The sequence below is a fragment of the Theropithecus gelada genome, chromosome 16 (assembly GCF_003255815.1).
Source record: "Theropithecus gelada isolate Dixy chromosome 16, Tgel_1.0, whole genome shotgun sequence".
NCBI classification, from domain to species: Eukaryota; Metazoa; Chordata; class Mammalia; order Primates; family Cercopithecidae; genus Theropithecus; species Theropithecus gelada.
Window position 1 is genome coordinate 15,045,799 of NC_037684.1, and position 22,289 is coordinate 15,068,087.

A 22,289-nucleotide genomic window follows, 5' to 3' on the forward strand; every position below is an offset into this window, starting at 1 on the left:
AAACCCCCCTGGGAATATGTTTTGGTTTTTCTTGCAACTTGAGGTTACCTCATAAAAAAATTTGAGAGACATTCCTATGGGCAAACCAGCATGGGCTGCGGAGTCATACAGATTTGGATTTGTATCACGTGTTTGGAAGTTACCAACCATGTGACCTTCAGCAAGTTACTTAGTCTCCTCAACTGCAAGTAGAAAGTATTATTTCCTGGGGTTTGGTCAAGATTAAATTAACACATATACAGTACTTATCACAAAAAAAAGGTACATAATCTGAGTCTGTTTCTCAGTTTTTACAGTATTCTAATGCGCATATTCAGTTGGAATAAATCCTTATAGAATACCTAGCTCAGCAGAATGCTAATGCTAAGACGTTTTTTAAAAATGTTTACAATTAGGCCAGACACAGTGGCTCACACCTATAATCCTAGTACTTTAAGAGGCTGAGGCCGGCAGATCACTTGAGGTCAGGAGTTCAAGACCAGCCTGGGCGATGTGGTAAAACCCCATCTGTACTGAAAACACAAGATTAACTGAGGGTGGTGGAGGGTGCCTGTAATCCCAGCTATTCGGAAGGCTGAGGCAGGAGAATCACTGGAACATGAGAGGCAGAGATCGCAGTGAGCTGATATCACGACACTGTATTCCAGCCTGGGCAACAAGAGGAAAACTCAGTCTCAAAAACAGAACAAAACAAAGTCTACAATTGTAAAAGTGCCGAAGTAGAGTACTTTTATATATTTTATTTTCTTTGACTTGATCCACAGTAGTCCTATGACTGGGGTCTCCATTCAGGATTAGCACTCTGGAGATTGGATCACTAAAACAAGATTAAATACTTATTAATTGCTAGTTTTGTGCCAGATGACAGGGTAAACAGGACAGATTCTCTGCCCTCATGGAGCTTATAATCTATCAGGATCTTTATTATTTCTGGCATGTTGCATTTCTGACTTGTGTAGCTATCTTGATGTAATTCTATGGGTAGGAAGGAGCTATTGCTGCTAATATCTATAGTTAACCTGCCAGAGTATTCCAATAACAAGACATTTTCAGGTTGACTGGGCTGTTTCTGGAGATGTAGGAGAGGAATAATATGAATAGTTTTGTTATAGCTGGGGAGAAGTTTATTTTTTTTTTAGCCTAAGAACATAGAACTTTAAAAAATGGTAACCACGGCCGGGTGCAGTGGCACACGTCTGTAATCCCAGCATTTTGGGAGGCTTAGGTGGGTGGATCACTTGAGGTCAGAAGTTCAAGACCAGCCTGGCCAACATGGTGAAACCCTGTCTGTACTGAAAATACAAAACTTAGGCGGGTGTGTGTAGAGCACCTGATTGTGTCGCTGATCAGGGCACCACTATGTAACCCACACGGACCTATGGGCTGAATAAAGGAGGGCGAACGTGGGAATAAAAGACAAGAGACAAAAGAGTATATTTGGAAGAAGGGGTCAGGGGGCATCTTGCCTCTAGTGGACAAGGGGTCAGGGGACACCTTGCCCTGAGCTTTACACAGCCCTCTGTATTTATTAGGTAAAAGAGATAGTGAGAAGGCGGGTGGAAGAAGGGGTCAGCTGCTCAGTCCAGAGTAGGCTTGCAAGACGTATTCTCTAGATGTTGCAGTAGATAACCTCAGTGCCAGGGAGTGATTGCTTCCAGCAAATCTTCTGTCAGCAGGAGCAGTCATGAGTTTGTTCACATCCTGCATTCATGATTAACAGTTTGCTGTTTGATCATAGAGCCTCCAGTGGAATGCTGAGTTGGTCACATCCCACGGACCTTCAGCTCCCTACAGGTGTGGTGGCGGGCGTCTGTAATCCCAGCTACTCAGGAGGTTAAGGCAGGAGAATCTCTTGAACCCCAGAGATGGAGGTTGCTGTGAGCTGAAATTCCGCCACTGCACTCTAGTCTGGGTGATTAAGCGAGACTGCATCTCAAAAGAAAAGGTAACCTTTCTTGTTCAAGTGGATTTGGGAATAGGAGAAAGAAGTGAATGTTGTTCACACTGAGGGGGGAAAAAAAAAAAAACCTCTGAATCAAGGCATAGCTTTAGAGGTGGTTATGATAAAGCTTCCTTCTTTAAGGCCTCAGCCATATATAGTAGCAGTATCAATTTTACAAGACCTTATACATAATAGAAGCACAATATGTATTTGTTGTCCATAGACTCCTTGAAACATTCTTCTTAGTTGGCTTTTGTAATGACACACTTCTGATTTCTTTTCTACATGTTGGGCTTTTCTGTTTCTTTTGCAAGCACATCCTCCATAACCTGGGCATGGCAGTGACTCTCAAATTTGTATTTCTAGCCCTGACCCTCTGTCCTCTAGATACAAAAATCTAATTGCCTACTGGACAATTCAGTCTCCTGCAACTCAGCCTATCTTAAATCTAACTCATTATCTTCACCCCACTCCCAGAACCTTGCCCTCTTCCTGCATTTCCTGCCTCCATGAACCACATATCCATCCTTCCATCTGCATAAACCATAAACCTAGAATCATCCTTGACACCTCCTTCCCTTTCACTCTGCATGTTCACTGCACTCCAGTCATAGAGTGCAGTGGCATGATCATATCTCATTGCAACCTTTAACTCCTGGGCTCAAGGAAGAGGTACTTCTGCCTTTGCCTCCTAAGAAGCTGAGACTAACAGGCACATGCCACTGTGCCTAGCTAATTTTTAAAATTTTTTGTAAAGACAAGGTATTGCCCAGACTGGTTTTACAAGTCATCCTCCTGCCTCAGCCTCCCAAAGTTCTGGGATTACAGGTGCAAGACACCATGGTCGTCCTGGCATGATCTTTTTACAGTACATTTCAGTTATGTCACTCCTTATTTTGCTCTTTTTTTTTTTGAGACGGAGTCTTGCCCTGTCGCCCAGGCAGGAGTGCAGTGGTGTGACCTCAGCTCACTGCAACCTCGACCTCCCAGGTTCAAGTGATTGTCCTGCCTCAGCCTACTGAGTAGCTGGGATTACAGGTGCACACCACCACACCCCGCTAATTTTTGTATTTTTTTTAGTAGAGACAGTGTTTCCCCATGTTGGTCAGCCTGATCTTGAACTCCTGACCTCAGGTGATCCACCCACCTCAGCCTCCCAAAGCACTGGGATTACAGGCATGAGGCACCGCACCGCATCTTATTTTGCTCTTAGGATAAAGACCAAATTTCCTAATAAGGCTTAAAAAAAGCCTTGCATGTTTTGGCCCCTGTTTTTCCTCTTTAGCTTCTTCCTTTTCCTCTCTCCCATTTGCTTCCTATACTCCTGCTACTTTGCCCTTTTCTTAGTTCCTTGTGTATGCTAGGCCTCATCCCTCAACAGTGTTTGCAGATGTCTATAATATTACCTCTCCCTCCTTCACCTAATTAACTATTTATCTGTCAAATCTGAAATTCCTTTTTTTTTTTTTTTGACACCGAATCTTGCTCTGTTGCCCAGGCTGGAATGCAGTGGTGCAATCTCGGCTCACTGCAATCTCCGCCTCCCAGGCTCAAGCGATTCTCCTGCCTCAGCCTCCCAAGTAGCTGGGATTACAGGCGCCTGCCACCACGCCTGGCTAATTTTTGTATTTTTAGTAGAGACATGGTTTTGCCGTTTTGGCTAGTCTAGTCTTGAACTCCTGACCTCAAGTGATCCACCCACCTTGGCCTCCCAAAGTGCTTCAAAACAGGTCCTTCAAAACTAGGCCAAATCTAAAGTATTCAATTTTTGTATTCTGACTTTGGTAACATGTTTAGAAGGTCTATACAAAATTATAAATGGATTTTTCATTTGTATTATTTCTACATATGGTTTAGATCTACATGTGAATCTTTTTTATTTTTTTATTTTATTTTCTAATGACCCATTCCTTCAACATTTGAATATTTTAATTTATATGATTTTTTTTTTAGACTGAGTTTTGCTCTGTCACCTAGGCATGATTTCTGCTTGCTGCAACCTCTGTCTTGAGGGTTCAAGCAATTCTCATGCCACAGCCTCTTGAGTAGCTGAGATTACAGGCGTGAGACACCAGCTTATTTTTGTATTTTTAGTAGAGACAGGGTTTTGCCATATTGGCCAGGCTGGTCTCGAACTCCTGACCTCAGGTGATCTGCTCACCTCTGCCCCCCTATTAATCTATATGATTTTTAAAAAAATAAATGGTAGGAGGAAGGAAACTTTTTATTTATTTATTTATTTTTGAGACAGGGTCTCACTCTGTCGCCCAGGCTTGAGTGCAATGGCACAATCTCTGCTCACTGCCACCATTGCCTCCCTGGTTCAAGTGATTCTTCTCCCTCAGCCTCCAGAGTAGCTGGGATTCCAGGCCTGTGTCACCATGCCTGGCTAATATGGAAGCAATTTTTTTTTTTTTTTTTTAGACCGAGTTGCACTCTTGTTGCCCACGCTGGAGTGCAATGGTGTGATCTCAGTTCACTCCAACCTCTACCTCCCGTGTTCAAGTGATTCTCCTGTATCAGCCTCCTGGGTAGCTGGGATTACAAGCACCTACCACCACGCCTGGGTAATTTTTGTATTTTTAGTAGACAGGATTTCATCATATTGCTCAGGCTGGTCTCATGCTCCTGACCTCAGGTGATCCACCCACCTTGGCCACCATGCCCAGCAGAAGCATTTTTTTTTTTCTTTCCAGTTGTGACCTAATTTTTGGAGCAGTATTTGAAATAATCAGTTCCTTCCCTATCTATATGAAATGCTACCCTTATCATATACTTTTATATATGTAGGTCCTATAGTCCTGAAATAAAACCTCTTGAGTAATTGTGTCTCATTTATTTTATTTTTTTTTTTTTTTTTTTTTTGGAGACGGAGTCTCGCTCTGTCACCAGGCTGGAGTGCAGTGGTGCCATCTCGGCTCACTGTGGCCTCCACCTCCCGGCTTCAAGCAGTTCTCCTGCCTCAGCCTCCTGAGTAGCTGGGATGACAGGGATGCGCCACCACGTCCAACTAATTTTTGTATTTTTAGTAGAGATGGGGTTTCACCATGTTGGCCAGGATAGTCTCAATCTCTTGACCTCGTGATCTGCCTGCTTCGGCTTCCCAAAGTGCTGGGATTACAGGCGGGAGCCACTCCACATGGCCAAGTGTCTCTCTTTTTTTTTTTTGAGCCATAGTCTTGCTCTGTTGCCCAGGCTGGAGTGCAGTGGCATGATCTCAGCTCACTGCAACCTCCACCTTCCAGGTTCAAGCAATTCTCCTGCCTCAGCCTCCTGAGTAGCTGGGATTACAGGCATGAGCCACTATACCCGGCTAATTTTTGTATTTTTAGTAGAGACAGGGTTTCACCATGTTGACCAGGCTGGTCTCGAACTCCTGACCTCAGGTGATCCGCCTGCCTCAGCCTCCCAAAGTGCTGGGATTAGAGGTGTAAGCCACCGCGCCTGGCCAATTGTGTCTCTTAATAATGTACTAGATGCAGTTTACAAAGATTTTATATGTTTACTTATATTAGTATTTAACAAACATATTTCCTCTTTTTTTTTTTTTGAGACGGAGTCTTGCTTTGTCACTCAAGCTGGAGTGCAGTGGCATGATCTCAGCTCACTGCAACCTCCACCTCCCAGGTTCAAGCAGTTCTCCTGCCTCAGCCTCCCCAGTAGCTGGGATTACAGACATGTGCCACCATGCCTGGCTAATTTTTATATCTTTAGTAGAGATGGGGTTCCGCTATGTTGTCCAGGCTGGTCTTGAACTCCTGACCTCAAGTGATCCAGCAGCCTCAGCCTCCCAAAGTGCTGGGATTACAGGCATAAGCCACCGTGCTCAGCCTTTCCTCATTTTTGTCTTTTTTTTTCTTTTTTTTGAGACGGAGTCTCGCCCTGTCGCCCAGGCTGGAGTGCAATGGTGTGATCTCGGCACGCTGCAAACTTGGCCTCTCAAAGTACTGGGATTATAGGTGTGAGCTACCACACCCAGCTCCTCATTTTTTTCTAATCAAAGAAATGTGGCTCTTCTCAAAGGGTATTATGGTATGCAGGGCCTCTGTGAGGATTATAACAGTAGCATTTTTTGTAACTTGCTTAGAGTTACAAGACAGTGGAAGACAGACATCTTTTTGCCTAAGGCTGACTCCCCTGAACAGATATTTTGATAACTAGGCCAGTAACCGTGAAATTTTTGTGAAATATTGAAACTGGGACTTGTGAGGATTCACGGGCCACTTAAGACTCTGTAGGCTGGGCAGCCGGGCATGGTGGCTCACGCCTGTAATCCCGGCACTTTGGGAGGCTGAGGTGGGCCTATAAATTATCAACATTTTGTTTTGTGAAATAAAACACACTTTGAAATCTGGTTGGAGGAGTGGTCGCGGTGGCTCACACCTGTAATCCCAGTACTTTGGGAGGCTGAGGCAGGTGGATCATTTGAGGTCAGGAGTTCAAGACCAGCCTCGCCAATGTGGCAAAAACCCATCTCTACCAAAAATATAAAAACTAGCTGGGCATCGTGGCACATACTTGTAATCCCAGCTACTCAGGAGGCTGAGGCAGGAGAACTGTTTGAACCCGGGAGGCAGATGTTGCAGTGAGCCAAGATGGTGCCACTGTACTCTATAGACGACACAGCAAGACTCTGTCTCAAAAAAACAAGAAAGAAAGAAAGAAAGACTCCGTGGCCTGGGCATGGTGGTTCCATGCCTCTCATCCCACCTGTTTGGGAGGCAGAGATGGGTCGACTGCTTGAGCCCAGGAGTTTGAGCCTGGCCTGGGCAACATGGTGAAACTCCCTCTCTACAAAAAGTACAAAAATTAGCCAGACATGGTAGTGTGTGTCTGCAGTCCCAGCTACTCAGGAGGCTCAGGTGGGAGGATCACTTGACCCGTGGGGATCAAGGCTGCAGTAAGCTGTGATGGTGCCACTGTACAATAGCCTGAAGAAGGCACTGCTAGTCACAAATCTTCTGAAACTGGCATTTTGGTTGTTTAAGAACTGTTTGGTGGTAACAGCAGTATAGTTCACATACATCACCTTTTCCCTTACATGAGTTGTTCCACCAGATTTCTTTTTGCTTTTCTGTTTGAGACAAGAGTTTCTCGCTATCACCCAGGCTGGCGTTCAATGGCATGATCTTAGCTCACTGCAACCTCTGCCTCCCGGGTTCAAGCGATTCTCTTGCCTCAGCCTCCTGAGTAGCTAGGATGACAGACGCGCACCACCAGATATTTTTGTGTTTTTAGTAGAGACAGGGTTTCACCATGTTTGCCAGGCTAGTCTTGAACTCCTGGCCTCAAATGATCCACCTGCCTCGGCCTCCCACAGTACTGGGATTACAGGTGTGAGCCACCACGACCAGCCCTCCAACCAGATTTCAAAGTGTGTTTTATTTCACAAAACAAAATGTTGATCATTTATAGAGCATACATATACATATATGTGTACATATATATATTACATAATACTTCTTTGAAATGTATATAAAAATTGATAGACTGTCAGAACATCAGACTTGAGAACACGTGTCTGCTTGCATCACAGAATCCCCTACCTCCTTGTCCCAATATTATTTTTCTCCCCATCTAAGACACCTCTATGTTCTCAGTTGTTGCTTGTTTAGCAAGATTTTTATTTATTTATCATTAGAGACAGAGTTTCTTGTCACTCAGGCTGGAGTTCAATGGCACGATCTCGGCTCACTGCAGCCTCTGCCTCCTGGGTTCAAGCAATTCTCCTGTCTCAGCCTCCTGAGTACCTGGGATTACAGGCACCCACCACCATGCCTGGCTAATTTTTTTTATTTTTAGTAGAGGGTTTCGCCATGTTGGCTAGGCTGGTCTTGAACTCCTGACCTCAGGTGATCCACCCACCTTAGCCTCCCAAAGTGCTGGGATTACAGGTGTGAGCCACTGTGCCCGGCCCAAGATTTTTTAAAACAGCATTATTTCTTCCTGTTGTAAAGATGGAAAACTGTGAGCTTGAAGTCAGAGACAAGGGAAAAAAAGTTGTAAACTCTGGCTAATTTATTTTGGCAGAGGAGAAGATACCAGAAGAGTCCTTCTGTAAGATAAAAGATGTGGGAAATTAGGGTGATTCTAGTGTGATCTTGGAAAGACAATTGAAGAACACTGTTAACTCTGAAACTCCAATTCTAATGTGGTTTTTTTTTTTTTGGTTTTTGTGGGGTTTTTTTTGAGATGGCGTCTCGCTCTGTCGCCCAGGCAAGAGTGCAGTGGCGTGATCTCGGCTCACTGCAACCTCCACCTCCTAGGTTCAATAGATTCTCCTGCCTCCTGAGTAGCTGGGATTACAGGTGCCTGCCATCACTCCCGGCTGACTTTTGTATTTTTATTAGAGATAGGGTTGTACCATGTTGGCCAGGCTGGTCTCGAATTTCTGACCTCAAGTGATCCGCCAGCATCAGCCTCCCAAAGTGCTGGGATTACAGGCAGGAGCCACAGCTTCCAGCCTGCTTCATTCAAAATTAGAATTAGCGTTGTGCAATTGATCTTTCAAGTAAGATTGATCCTTTGCTGCATGTTTGAAAGACAGCATTTTGTACGTAAGCATGACACATTGGACTGGTAGGTAACCTATACAGAGATTGGATTTTCAGATATGTAGACTGGATTTTCAGAAATAATTTTACCAAATTTCATGTTTTCAAACTTACTCATTCAGGTTACGTGCATAGCAACTTGTTTAACTGTGCAAGAAACCAGTGCACGCCTGTTTTCACAGCTGCTGGGGAAGGCTGAAGCTGGAGGATCCCCTGAGGCCAGAAGTTCGATAATTACTGCACCCCAGCCTGGGCAACAAAGCAAGACTTTGTCTCTGGGAGGGGAAAAAAAAGAGAAAAGACGCCATAGTGACATCATTAGCGCCAAACCCTTAAAGGCAGGAGCTAGTTTACGTTATTTATCTTTTAATCTGTAGAGCATTTTTGAGTTTTATGTCAGTTATGTCACCAAGCATACTAGGAAAGGACATGCTGAATAAGATAATCAAAAGGGGTGTGGAGTGCCGGGCGCGGTGGCTCAAGCCTGTAATCCCAGCACTTTGGGAGGCCGAGACGGGCGGATCACAAGGTCAGGAGATCGAGACCATCCTGGCTAACCCGGTGAAACCCTGTCTCTACTAAAAAATACAAAAAACTAGCCGGGCGAGGTGGCGGGCGCCTGTAGTCCCAGCTACTCCGGAGGCTGAGGCAGGAGAATGGCGTAAACCCGGGAGGCGGAGCTTGCAGTGAGCTGAGATCCGGCCACTGCACTCCAACCTGGGCGACAGAGCGAGACTCCGTCTCAAAAAAAAAAAAAAAAGGGGGTGTGGAGTATGTAGATAAGCGCAGTGACTGCTGGCTATTTGTACCCTAGGCTTATATTTCCTAAGATTTTGAATAGCCAGATATTAAAAATATAGCTGCTGGATTATTGTAATTTGGAAAAAAATCTTTATTTCAGAAATTAGGGGGTCTGAAGAGCACATGAGAAAAATGACCCTATATTTAAGTGGTTTGAATCTAAAGGTTAGCTCCCAGGCAGGTCAGAGGATTTACGTTTACCTGGCAGAGCAACTACCGTGATTACAAAAGTGGTTTTCCTGGAATGACTGCTTGTGTATTTTACTGTGGATGTGTGTCTAACTTGTGGTAGTGAGGACTGTATTTGTACTCTTTCGTGTTCTGGCTTGTTTGTGAAAAACGTTCCTTGCATCTTTACTTCTTAGGTTCTCCTGTATTGTGTTGTAATCTCGTGTTATGTCATAATTCTTGTTTTGGAATACCCAGAGATTGATGTCTGAATGGCCAATTTTCTGGAGGCTCTAAGGGAGTGTTACCTTCACCTTTTTCTTGTTTGTACCCCTTTCCTTTTCAAAGCTAACAATTTAGCATCTTCTGCCTTTTCTTCTGTCTTTATATATTTTTGTGAACCCCCAGAGTCCTTCTGCTTTTTTTTTTTTTCTTGGAGACCGAGTTTTGCTCTCGTAGCCCAGGCTGGAGTGCAATGGAGTGATCTCAGCTCACAGCAACCTCAGCCTCAAGGGTTCAAGGGATTCTCCTGCCTCAGCCTCCTGAGTAGCGGGGATTACAGGCATGCGCCACCACGCCTGGCTAATTTTTGTATTTTTAGTAGAGATGGGGTTTCACCATGTTGGCCAGGCTGGTCTAACACTCCTAACCTCAGGTGATTTACCTGCCTCAGCCTCCCAAAGTGCTGGGATTACAGGTGTGAGCCACGGTGCCCGGCTGCAGTGTCCTTCTCTTATTATTATTATTATTATACTTTAAGTTCTAGGGTACATGTGCACAATGTGCTGGTTTGTTACATATGTATATATGTGCCATGTTGATTTGCTGCATCCATTAATTTGTCATTTACGTTAAGTATTTCTCCTAATTCTATCCTTCCCCCATTCCCCCACCCCATGACAGGCCCCAGTGTGTGATGTTCCCTGCCCTGTGTCCAGTGTTCTCATTGTTCTGTTCCCACCTATCAGAACGTGCGGTGTTTGGTTTTCTGTCCTTGCGATAGTTTGCTCAGAATTATGGTTTCTGGTTTCATCCATGTCCCTACAAAGGACATGAACTCATCCTTTTTTATGGCTGCATAGTATTCCATGTTGTATATGTGTCACATTTTCTTATCCAGTCTATCGTTGATGGACATTTGGGTTGGTTCCAAGTCTTTGCTATTGTGAATAGTGCCACAGTAAACATACATGTGCATGTGTCTTTAAAGTAGCACGATTTATAATCCTATGGGTATATACCCAGTAATGGGATTAGTAGGTCAAATCATATTTCTAGTTCTAGATCCTTGAGGAATCGCCACACTGTCTTCCCAGTGTCCTTCTGTTAAGGACCCTGTGATTACATTAGGCCCATCTGGATAAGCTTTTCATCTTAAATCAATCACATCTGAAAACTTCCTTTTTTTTTTTTTTTTTCTTGAGTTGGAGTCTCGCTGTGTCACCCAGACTGGAATGCAATGGCGCGATATCTGCTCACTGCAAGCTCTGCCTACCAGGTTCAAGCAATTCTCCTGCCTTAGGCTCCTGAGTAGCTGGGCTTACAGGCACCGCCACCACACCAGGCTAATTTTTGTATTTTTAGTAGAGATGAGGTTTCACCATATTGGCCAGGCTAGTCTCAGATCACTCCTGACCTTGTGATCTGCCCGTTTCAGCCTCCCAAAGTGCTGGGATTACAGGTGTGAGCCACTGTGCCCGGCCATTTCTGGCTCTTAAACTTTGGAAAAGTCTTTATCTTCTAAGTGGCAGGCTAGAACTTATGCAAGGAGAGTGACCCTATGTGAAGAGTGTTTTGAATCTGAGGGTGAGATGTCAGGCAACAACCATGCCTTCCACTTACCCATCAGGGAAGATACCCTGACCACAAAGGTGGTTTTCCCAGGGCGAGTTTCACTCATTGCATTCTGTTTGCTGGCCCCTGTGATTTCCCCAAATGTGGGAGACTCAACTGCCTAATTTGTGGTAGTGGGCGACTGTGTTCACGCTTTCCCCTGTGTTATTCTTTGTCAAATGGGAAGTAGCCAGTGTGATTGTCAAGTGGCCGATTTTGGCTTCTCCTTGCTTGTTTCTTGTGAACTATGTCTTTAAATTTCCATGGAAGTGAGAAGCTGTACTACTGTTTAGTCTGTGATAGTAACAGGCTTCCTTGGTGTTTTCTCTTGTCTGTGTTCCCTTAATCCAGCATAAACTTTGTACACAGTGAGTACCACATATATGTTGACTGAGTCAAATGAACTGGAAATCAAACTCAGGAAGAATTTCCTCTAAGCATTTTTATTTTTAGAGACTCTTGTCTCCCAGACTGGAGTACAGTAGTGCTTGATCATGGCTCAAAGCAGCCTTGACCTCCTGGACTCAAACAGTCCTTCTATCTCAGCCTTCCAAGTAGCTATGCAGGCACGTGCCACCATGGCTGGCTAATTTTTTTTTTTTGAGACGGAGTTTCCCTCTTGTTGCCCAGGTTGGAGTGCAATGGTTTGATCTCGGCTCATAGCAGCCTCTACCTCCTGAGTTCAAGCAATTTTCCTGCGTCAGCCTCCTGAGTAGCTGGGATTACAGGTGCCCGCCACAATGCCTGGCTACTTTTTTGTATTTTTTAGTAGAGACAGGGTTTCGCCATGTTGGCCAGACTGGTCTTGAACTCGGCCTCAGGTGATCCACCTGCCTCGTCCTCCCAAAGTACTGGGATTACAGGTGTGAGCCACCACACATGGTCAGCTGGCTAATTTAAAAAAAAAACAACACTTTTTGTAGTGATAGGGTCTCGCTACGTTGTCCAGGCTGGTCTGAACTGTTGGCCTCAAGTGATCCTCCCACCTCGGCCTCTCAAGGTGCTGGGATTACAAGCATGAGTACCATACCTGGCCCCTAAAGGATTTTAACCTGCTTTTAACAATGACTATAGAATTGAAATTCATTTACTGCATTCTAAAATGACTGTTTTGAATGGATCAGCTTTAGGTTCTGACATAGTAGTAGTTTTTTTTTGTTTTTGTTTTGTTTTGTTTTTTTGAGATGAAGTTTTGCTCTTGTTGCTCAGTCTGTAGTGCAATGGCATGATCTTGGCTCACTACAACCTCTGCCTCCCAGGTTCAAGTGATTCTCTTGCCGCAGCCTCCTGAGTAGCTGAGATTACAGATGCCTGCCACCAAGCCTGGGTTCTTTTTTTTTTTTTTGAGATGGAGTTTCTCTCTAGTTATCCAAGCTGGAGTGCAATGCTGTGATCTTGGCTCACTGCAACCGCCCGCTGGGTTCAAGTGATTCTCCTGCCTCAGCCTCCTGAGTAGCTGGGATTACAGGCACCTGCCACCACGCCTGGCTAATATTTATATTTTTAGTAGAGATGGGGTTTCACCATTTTGGCCAGGCTAGGCTTGAACTCCTGACCTCAGATGATCTGCCCTCATTGGCCTCCCAAAGTGCTGAGATCACAGGCGTGAGCCACTGCTCCCGGCCGACTAATTTTTGTATTTTAGTAGAGATGGGGTTTCACTGTATTGGTCAGGCTGGTCTTGAACTCGTGACTTCAGGTGGTCCATTAACCTCAGCCTCCCAGTGTGCTGGGATTACATATGTGAGCCACGGCCCATAGTAGTTTTAAAAAGGGAAAAAGTTACATATTACTGTGATCTATCAATTTAAAAATGCAGAAAGTCCAGGCTCAGTGGCTTGTGCTTGTATTGTAATCCCAGTACTTTTGGAGGCCCAGGTGACAGAACAAGACCCTATCTCTAAAAATTAAAAACATGTTTAAAGGAAATCCTTTTGGAAATGCTTCCTGAGTTTGATTTCCAGTTCATTCAATTCAGCCAATATATAATGGGGTACTTATTGTGGATAAAGCTTATTCTGGGTGAGGGGAATGCAGATACCCTTGGAACGTAGTCCTTGTCATAATCGGGAGTCTGTCTGGGGAAGGGAGATGGGGAAGCCATCTATTAATATTATACCATACAATTCACCCATCTAAAAGATAGTTTGATTTTTAGAAAGAGCCAGAGATTGTCTGGAGACTTTTTTTTTTATGTGAACATAACCTCAATATTTTATTGTCTTCATTATAAAACAAAAGATGACACTTAGAACTGTATATCATTTGGCCCTTTCTCTTCTCATCTCCTCCCACTTCAAAATGCTTACATCTCTTAATACCCAGCATTCTCTTTGTTCTGCAGTTGGACTCAGCACACTCAAGGCTTGGCACAATCTTCTTCGTAGTTTTAGCCTTTTTCAGGAAAATCAACTAGTTTGCCCACTCATAGCCAGATACTTGTCATTTCGATTCTAGCAATCATAGTGAGGGTGAAGTGGTATTTCATGGTGATTTTGATTTGCATTATCCTGATGGCTAAGGATATTGAGCATATTTTCGTGTGCTTATTGGCTATTTGCATCTTTTTTTTTTTTTTTTGAGATAATTTCCCTCTGTCACCCACGCTGGAGTGCAGTGGCACAATGTCAGCTCACTGCAACTTCTGCCTCCCAGGCTCAAGCGATTCTCATGCCTCAGCCTCCCGAGAAGCTGGGATTATAGGCATGCACTACCATGTCCAGCTGATTTTTGTGTTTTTTGTAGAGATGGGGTTTCGTCATGTTGGCCAGGCTGGTCTGGTCTCGAACTCCTGGCTTCAAGTGATGCGCCCACCTCTGCCTCCCACAGTGCTGGGATTACAGGTGTGAGCCACCGCGCCCAGCCTACCTGCCTTTTTTTCTCCAAAGGCCTCACTGAAGAGAAATCTTTTTTTTTTAACCACTTTATTGAAGGATGATTGACATTCTATACTTGTGCTTTTGATGTCATATGTAAGAAATCATTCCCTAATTGGAGGTCAAGAAGATTTACACCTATGTTTTCTTCTTAGTGTTTCCTTTTGTTTTTTGAGATGGAGTCTTCCTCTGTCACCCAGGCTGGAGTGTAGTGGCACAATCTCGGCTCACTGCGACCTCCACCTCCCAGGTTCAAGCGATTCTTGTGCCTCTGCCTCTCAAGTAGCTGGGATTACATGCCCGAGCCACCATGCCCAGCTAATTTTTGTATTTTTAGTAGAGATGGGGTTTCGCCATGTTGGTCAGGCTGGTCTCGAACTCCTGACCTCACGTGATCTGCCCGCCTTGGCCTCCCATAGTGCTAGGATTACAGGCGTGAGCCACTGTGCCTGGCCGGACTTTCATCGTAAAGAAGTTATTCTCACTCCTGTGAAAATGATGTGGATGCAATAGGATTAGTTTGTGGTTCTCAATTCTGTCAAATCAAGTGTTTCTTTTTTTTTTTTTTTTTTTTTTGAGACAGGGTCTAGCTCTGTTACTCAGGCTGGAGTGCAGTGGTGCGATCTCGGCTCACTACAGCCTCCACCTCCCTGGTTCAAGCAATTCCCCTGCGTCAGCCTCCCAAGTAGCTGGGATTAGAGGCGCATGCCACCATGCCCAGCTAAATTTTTTGTATTTTAGTAAAGACAGGGTTTCACCATGTTGGCCAGACTGGTCTCAAACTCCTGATCTCAGGTATTCTGCCTGCCTTGGCCTCCCAAAGTGCCAGGATTTCAGGTGGGAGACACCGTGCCTGGCCCAGGGTTTCCTTTTATAACAACTAGTAACATTCCACTTACTACCCTGAAGATATTCATAGAAAATACAAACTACATATAGTTACCCCACAGATAATATGTTCTAACTATAATATGAGGGAGAGAAGCCACGTGGGGTGGCACACATCTATAATCCCAGGACTTTGGGAGGCCAAAGCAGGAGGATCGCCTGAGCCCAGAAGTTCGAGACCAAGCTGGGCAACATGGCTTAACCCCAACTGTACAAAAGAAAAGAAAAGAAAAGAAAAAATTAGCTGGGCATGGTGGTGCATGCCTGTGGTCCCAGCTACTCAGGAGGGTGAGGTGGAGGATCACCAGAGCCCAAGAGGTTGAGGCTGCAGTGAGCTGAAATTGCGTGACTGCACTCCATCCAGCCTGGGTTACAGAGCAAGACCCTGTCTTTTTTTTTTTTTTTTTTTGAGACGGAGTCTCGCGCTGTGTCACCCAGGCTGGAGTGCAGTGGCGCGATCTCGGCTCACTGCAAGCTCCACCTCCCAGATTCACGCCATTCTCCTGTCTCAGCCTCCGAGTAGCTGGGACTACAGGCGCCCGCCACCACGCCCGGCTAGTTTTTTGTATTTTTAGTAGAGACGGGGTTTCACCATGTTAGCCAGGATGGTCTCGATCTCCTGACCTCGTGATCCACCCGCCTCGGCCTCCCAAAGTGCTGGGATTACAGGCTTGAGCCACCGCGCCCGGCCAAGACCCTGTCTTAAAAACAAAACAACACAAATATAAAAGAGAAAAAAATAAAATAAGTTACAATACATTTATTTATTTATTTGTTTTTGAGACAGAGTCTCACTCTGTCACCCAGGCTGGAGTGCAGTGACACAATCTTGGCTCACTGCAACCTTTGCCTCCCGGGTTCAAGTGATATTCCTGCCTCAGCCTCCCGAGTAGCTGAAACTACAGGTGTGCACCACCACACCTGGCTAATTTTTTATATTTGTTATTTTTTTTTATGGTTTCACCATATTGGCCAGGCTGGTCTCGAACTCCTGACCGTATGTACCGCCCGCCTCAGCCTCCCAAAGTGCTGGGAATACAGGCGTAAGCCACCGCGCCCTGCCCTACAGTACCATATTTTAATATGTAAAGGTTTGGCATGACTACACAGGGAAACAAAAACATCCCCACAGAATTTCAAAATTTCCCTTTGGGAGTGGTTCCACTGTCACGGAGAACCACTTGATTGTGGAGAACATTTGAAACAGCTGGGTAGAAGAAATTGAAAAAAAAAAAGTATGTATAAAAGGAATGCCGGCCAGGCGTGGTGGCCCACCCCTGTAATCCCAGCACTTTGGGAGGCCGAGGCTGGCAGATCACTTGAGGTCAGGAGTTCAAGACCAGCCTGGCCAACATGGAGAAAACCCGTCTCTACTAAAAACACAAAACTTAGGCATGGTGGCGTGCATCTGTAATCCCAGCTACTCAGAAGGCTGAAGCAGGAGAATCGCTTGAACCCGGGAGGCAAAGGTTGCAGTGAGCCGAGATCATACCATTGCACTCAAGCCTAGGTGACAGAGCGAGACTCCGTCTCAAAAAACAAACAAACAAAAAAAGGAATGCCAACTGGGTGTGGTGGCTCAGGCTTGTAATCCCAGCACTTTGGGAGGCCAAGGAGTTTGAGGCCAGCCTAGCCAACATGGTGAAACCCCGTCTCTACTAAAAATACAAAAAATTAGCTGGGCCTGGTAGCGCCTGCCTATAATCCCTGCTACTCCAGAGGCTGAGGCAGGAGAATCGTTTGAACCTAGGAGGCAGAGATTGCAGTGAGCTGAGATTGCACCTCTGAACTGCAGCCTGGGTGACAGAGTGAGACTCCAGCTCAAAAAAAAAAAAAAAAAAGGAATGCCAAGCAGCAGTGAGGATGTAGTTGCAGTTTGCATAAATTTGGAGTATTTGGAGTAAGAGTGCTGGAAGATTCTGCAACTTTCTTTCTCCAGCAGTGCTGGGGAAATGGGAGTAGAGGAGATGACTGTTGGTTGGCTCTAGGACCAGTTAGAGCAAGGGATTCCAAACCCCCGGACCGTGCATGGTACCAGTTGGTGGCCTGTTAGGAACTAGGCCACACAGCAGGAGGTGAGTGTCATTACCACCTGAGCTCCGCCTCCTGTTAGATCAGCAGCCACATTAGATTCTCATAGGAGCGTGAACCCTATTGTGAACTGAGCATGCCGGGGATCTAGGTTGCACACTCCTTATGAGAATCTAACTAATGCCTGATCAGCTAAGGTGGAACAGTTTCATCCTGAAACCATTCCCACCCACCCCCTATTATCCGTGGAAAAATGGAAAATTTGTCTTTCATAAAACTGGTCTCTGGTGCCAAAAATGTTGGGGACCCATGAGATAGAGGAAATACGCTGTGGTGCAGCATGAAGTAGGTGAGAGATTGGGCTAGGGGCCTAGTGAGTGAAACGGCGTGAAAGTCTAAAGGATCAGATGAATTGAGGGATAAGCTTCTCTGGCAGTGAGTAGACCTCAGGTCCAGGGAAGGCTTTTCTAAGCTCAAAATATGTAAAATGTTGAGAAAATAGAACAAGAAAATGAGTTTTTAAAATCAATTCCTGATCTAGCAAAAAGAGAAATCCACAGAGACCCAGAGAAAGAAAACAAATCCAGAAAGGAAAGGCAGGGATGGACCCTGTGTATTTCCTGAGGACATTGGCCATCCTCAGAAGCTCTGGATCTGGCTTTTAATGGACCACAGGCAGGAGACAAAGCCTGGGGCCTGATCCAGGTGGGAGGTCTGACTAGAGAGCCCCTACCTATTCTATAAAGCAACCACCCCAGGAGAAGAACACCCTCAGTTCTGAGGAATGCCCCCTCCCCAAGAGAAAGATGTTAGAGATATGTGCCTGTCTCAGCCTCAGCCTGAGAATGGGAAGGGGCAGAGAAATCTTTACCACTATCTCACAACTCACAGTCCCTCAAAATGGGCCAGAATTCATACTGCTATATGTATATGTTAGGCGATGGCACAAAAAGTTACTTTAAATTAGCCTGGCTTGGTAATGCCCCAGGCACCAGGCAGAAGCAAAAGGAAACCCTCTCTAGTCTATTCATTTCTCAAAATGAAAGTACAATAATTGGAATAATAATCGTAGTGAATGGGTTAAGCAGCAGACACTGCCAAAGAGAGAATTAGTGAAGACATAGCTGAAAAATTACCCAGGATGTAGCTCAAAGAAATACAGAGATGGGAAAATGCAAGAAAGTTTCAAAGAGATAGAGAATAGAATGAGAGGGGTCAATATAAATGCAATGGGAGTTCCAGAAGGTGGAGTGAAAGCAATATTTGGAAAGGTAATGGTAATCAGTGTCCCAATTGTATATATTTATTGTGTACATGTTGTTTTGAAGTATTATACATTGTGGAATGGCTACAGGGAGCTAATTAACATATGCATTACCATATGTACTTGTATCATTTTATTGTAGTAAAGATGCTTAACATATGCTCTCAGGAATTTTCAAGAATATATTAAGTATAGTCACTTTTTTTTTTTTTTTTTTTTTTTGAGAGGGAGTCTCACTCTGTAGCCCAGGCTGGAGTGCAGTGGCGCAATCTCAACTTACTGCAACCTCTGCCTCCTGGGTTCAAGCAATTATCCTGTCTCGGCCACTCGAGTAGCTGGGATTACAGGTGCCTGCCACCACACCCGGCTAATTTTTATATTTTTAGTAGAGACGGATTTCTCCATATTGGCCAGGCTGGTCTCAAACACCTGACCTCAAGTAATCCACCTGCCTCAGCCTCCCAAAGTGCTGGGATTACAGGCGTGAGCCACAGCGCCTGGCTGAATTTAGTATCTTGGTCCTTGATCCTTATTCTTACCTTCCAAATTTTTTTTTTTTTTATCTTTTCAAAGTTTATTCAGGCTTCCCACACTCCTTTTCTATCACATTTCTCAGCTTTCTAATCATTATACACATGCATCCTATAGACAGATGGACAGGCAGAAATATAGGTAGATAGGTATAGATAGCTTCCATGCAAGGTACTTTGCTAGCCTGAGACTCCAGCAGTGACAGATGAAAACTCTCAGGTCCTTGGACAGTCTGTAGTCTAGCCCAGGAAACTGACTGATAATCACACAGTGGAATAATGAATGGATTGGAGATGTGATAAGGACTAAAAGAGAAATTAAAGGACTCTTACTATGATAACAGAGGGAACTCAGCATGAGAAGTTAGATTTAGCAGGAGAGGCAGGGTAAAAACATTTTAAGCAAGGGGAACTACACAGGCAAAAGCTCTGAGGCTGGAAGGAGGCTGCAGCTGTAGCTGTGGCTGCCACTGCAGCATGGTGGACAGTACAGGCAGGCTGGAAAAGCTGTGGAGCCAGCCCATGCAGAGCCTCAAGGAGCATGGGATGGAGTTGGGGCTTTATCCAGAGGACAATAAGGAGTATTGAAGGGCTTTGGGCAAGGGAGTAACATCAGATTAGAGCAGCACCAGTGCTCCTTCCTGACATCTCGTTAACACGTATTCACATGAGGGTGCTTCTTGCTAAACCTCAATCAAGTCTCAAGCTGTTGCTGGCCCTTTTTTTTTTTTTTTTTTTTTTTGAGATGGAGTATCTCTATCGCCTAGGCTGGAGTGCAGTAGCCTGATCTAATCTCACTGCAACCTCTGCCTCCCAGGTTCAAGCGATTCACCTGCCTCAGCCTCCTGAGTAGCTGGGATTACTGGCATGCGCCACCACACCTGGCTAATTTTTGTATTTTTAGTAGACACGGGGTTTCACCATGTTGGTCGGGCTGGTTTCGAACTCCTGACCTCAAGTGATCCACTTACCTTGGCCTCCCAAAGTGTTAGGATTACAGGCGTGAGCCACCATGCCCAGCAGCTGGCTTGTTACATTCTATAGCCATCGTGTGGTGACTTTCAGCAAATGTGACAAACTCCTCTCCACGGCTCCTCCTTTTTTTTGGTGGTTTTTTTTCTCTTTTTCTTTTTTTTGGTGGTTTTTTTGGTGGTGTTTTTGTTTTTGTTTTGAGACAGAGTCTCGCTCTTTTGCCCAGGCTGGAGTGCAGTGGCATGATCTCAGCTCACTGCAACCTCTGCCTCCTGGGTTCAAGCCATTCTTCTGCCTCAGCCTCCCCAGTAGCTGGAATTACAGGCATGCCCCACCATACCTGGCTAATTTTTGTATTTTTAGTAGAGACAGGGTTTCACCATGTTGGTCGGGCTGGTCTTGAACTCCTGACCTCAAGTGATCTGCCCCCCTCAGCCTCCCAAAGTGCTGGGATTACAGGCGTGAGCCACTGCGCCTGGCATTGTCTCTCCCTTTTTTACACAATATAGATGTATCCCTAATCCTCCATTCATACAGTGTTGATAATTGCCAGTTTCCATTTTTTATGCTTGCCTTAGAACAGTGGTTCTCAGCCTTTTTTTCTAATTTGACATATACCCGGAACAAATGATACTCACTTGCCAGAAAGTTTCCACCCTACAGCTTCTCAAACTGTGTGATGTAATATATTGACCCCCCAGTCCTCAGGGTCTTTGGGTGGGATGTTAGGGTGGGTGACTAGAGCCCTTGGGCCAGTTACCTCACATAGCAGTTCACCTGGGATGCCACATGCTTTCTGGGTGATCCAGATTGTTTTCTATAGATGTCACCCTTGTCTATGAGTGCATAAAAATAAAAAAGGAAGTCCTCTCTGGGGATGTCTATGTGGATTTTAATTCCTTCTCTGCCACTTGGGCACATATCAGCCTCTCTTGGCCTCAGTTTTCTCATCTGCAAAATGGAGATATTGTCTACTCTGTAGAATTATTGAGTGGATTAAATGAGTTAAGGTGTGTGAAGTTCTTCTCCCTGTGCTGGGAGCACCATGAGCCTTCAGTGAGCATTGGCTAAGATGATTCAGTAGACAGTCATGACTGGACCCAGGCTCTAGTTACTTCCTCCACATTTGCAGGGGTTTATAGTTATTGTAGCTCCTCCAGGCACATCAGTAGAAGAGGCTTTGGTAACTGGGAAAGGTGAATTTTTTGCTGTAAGGATGACTTTGTTTAGGACCATCAGGATAGGTATAGGGACCACTGCAATGGGGTCTTATAGTAGAGGAGAAAGATTGGGCACAAGTCCAAAGTACAGCATGGGCAAATGGGAATTTATAGCCAAGGAGCAGTGTGGAGGTCAGTGGATGGAAAATTACCAAGAGGAAACATCAGGGGTAAGAAGAATTCTGGCTAAACTGATCTAACAGGATTCTTGCTGAAGACAGGCTGGGGTGATCAGATATCACCTGGGGGGTGGTGCAGGATGAGGAACCTGATCAGATTTGGAGAATATGGGTTTTGGCTAAATTGAATTAGTAGGGTTCCTTTACTAAAACTAGATTTTACAAGAACATGCACAGACTGGCCTATGAGAAGATTCAGAAGCCTGACTAAGGTTTGGCCAAGCAAACAAGAAAAGAATTTTTTTTTTTGAGCCAGAGTCTCGCTCTGTCACCCAGGCTGGAGTGTGGTGGCGTGATCACGGCTCATTGGCTCACTGCAACCTCTGCCTCCCAGATTCAAGCAATTCTCCTGCCTCAGCCTCTCAAGTAGCTGGGATTACAGGCGCGTGCCACCACACCCAGCTAATTTTTGTATTTTTAGTAGAGACGGGGTTTCATCATGTTGGCCAGGCTGGTCTCGAACCCCTGACCTCAGGTGATCCGCCCACCTGGGCCTCCTAAATGTATTGGGATTACAGGCATGAGCCACCTCAGCCGGCCAGCAAAGAATCTTCATCATGCCTCAGGTTCTTTATCCATGAAATGGGAATGATTCCATTTTCTACTTCAACGTTGTGAGGATTAACCATAAAGTCCAGGTGCATGGTAAACAGTAGATGTTAGCTGTTAGTATTTCTTGGTTTGCTTTAGGGTTTTTATTGGATTGCCTGACTCACATGTTATAATTATGCTTTAAGGTTTAAGCTATTCGTTAATTTATTTGGTTTAGTCTTTACAAGAACTCCTCCAAGGACAGTAATGCAGGTTTTACAAACTGAGGAACAAGTTGAGGCCATAAGCTGATCGAAAGTCTTGCATTGTGAACACTAGATTGCAGTCCAGATCTTGGATTCCAAAACCCTCCACTCTGCAATACAACCTACTAGCATGCCCTATTCCCCTTCTTGGAATAAGAGGAAATGATGCTCGGCTGGTGCATAGCGTGGGTATCCCGCGACTAAAAGTTCATTCACGTCTGTTTGCTCAAGGAA

General features: G+C 45.0%; 1 protein-coding gene and 1 non-coding gene across 5 annotated transcripts in view; both read left to right on the top strand.

Moving 5' to 3' along the window:
* TEX14 (testis expressed 14, intercellular bridge forming factor) overlaps positions 1-22,289 on the top strand; it is a 143,382-nt gene that overhangs the window by 3,528 nt on the left and 117,565 nt on the right. The window lies entirely within an intron of this gene.
* On the top strand, positions 11,300-11,461 carry LOC112610467. Its single transcript, XR_003116365.1, has one exon. It is a non-coding gene; the product is annotated as a U1 spliceosomal RNA (small nuclear RNA).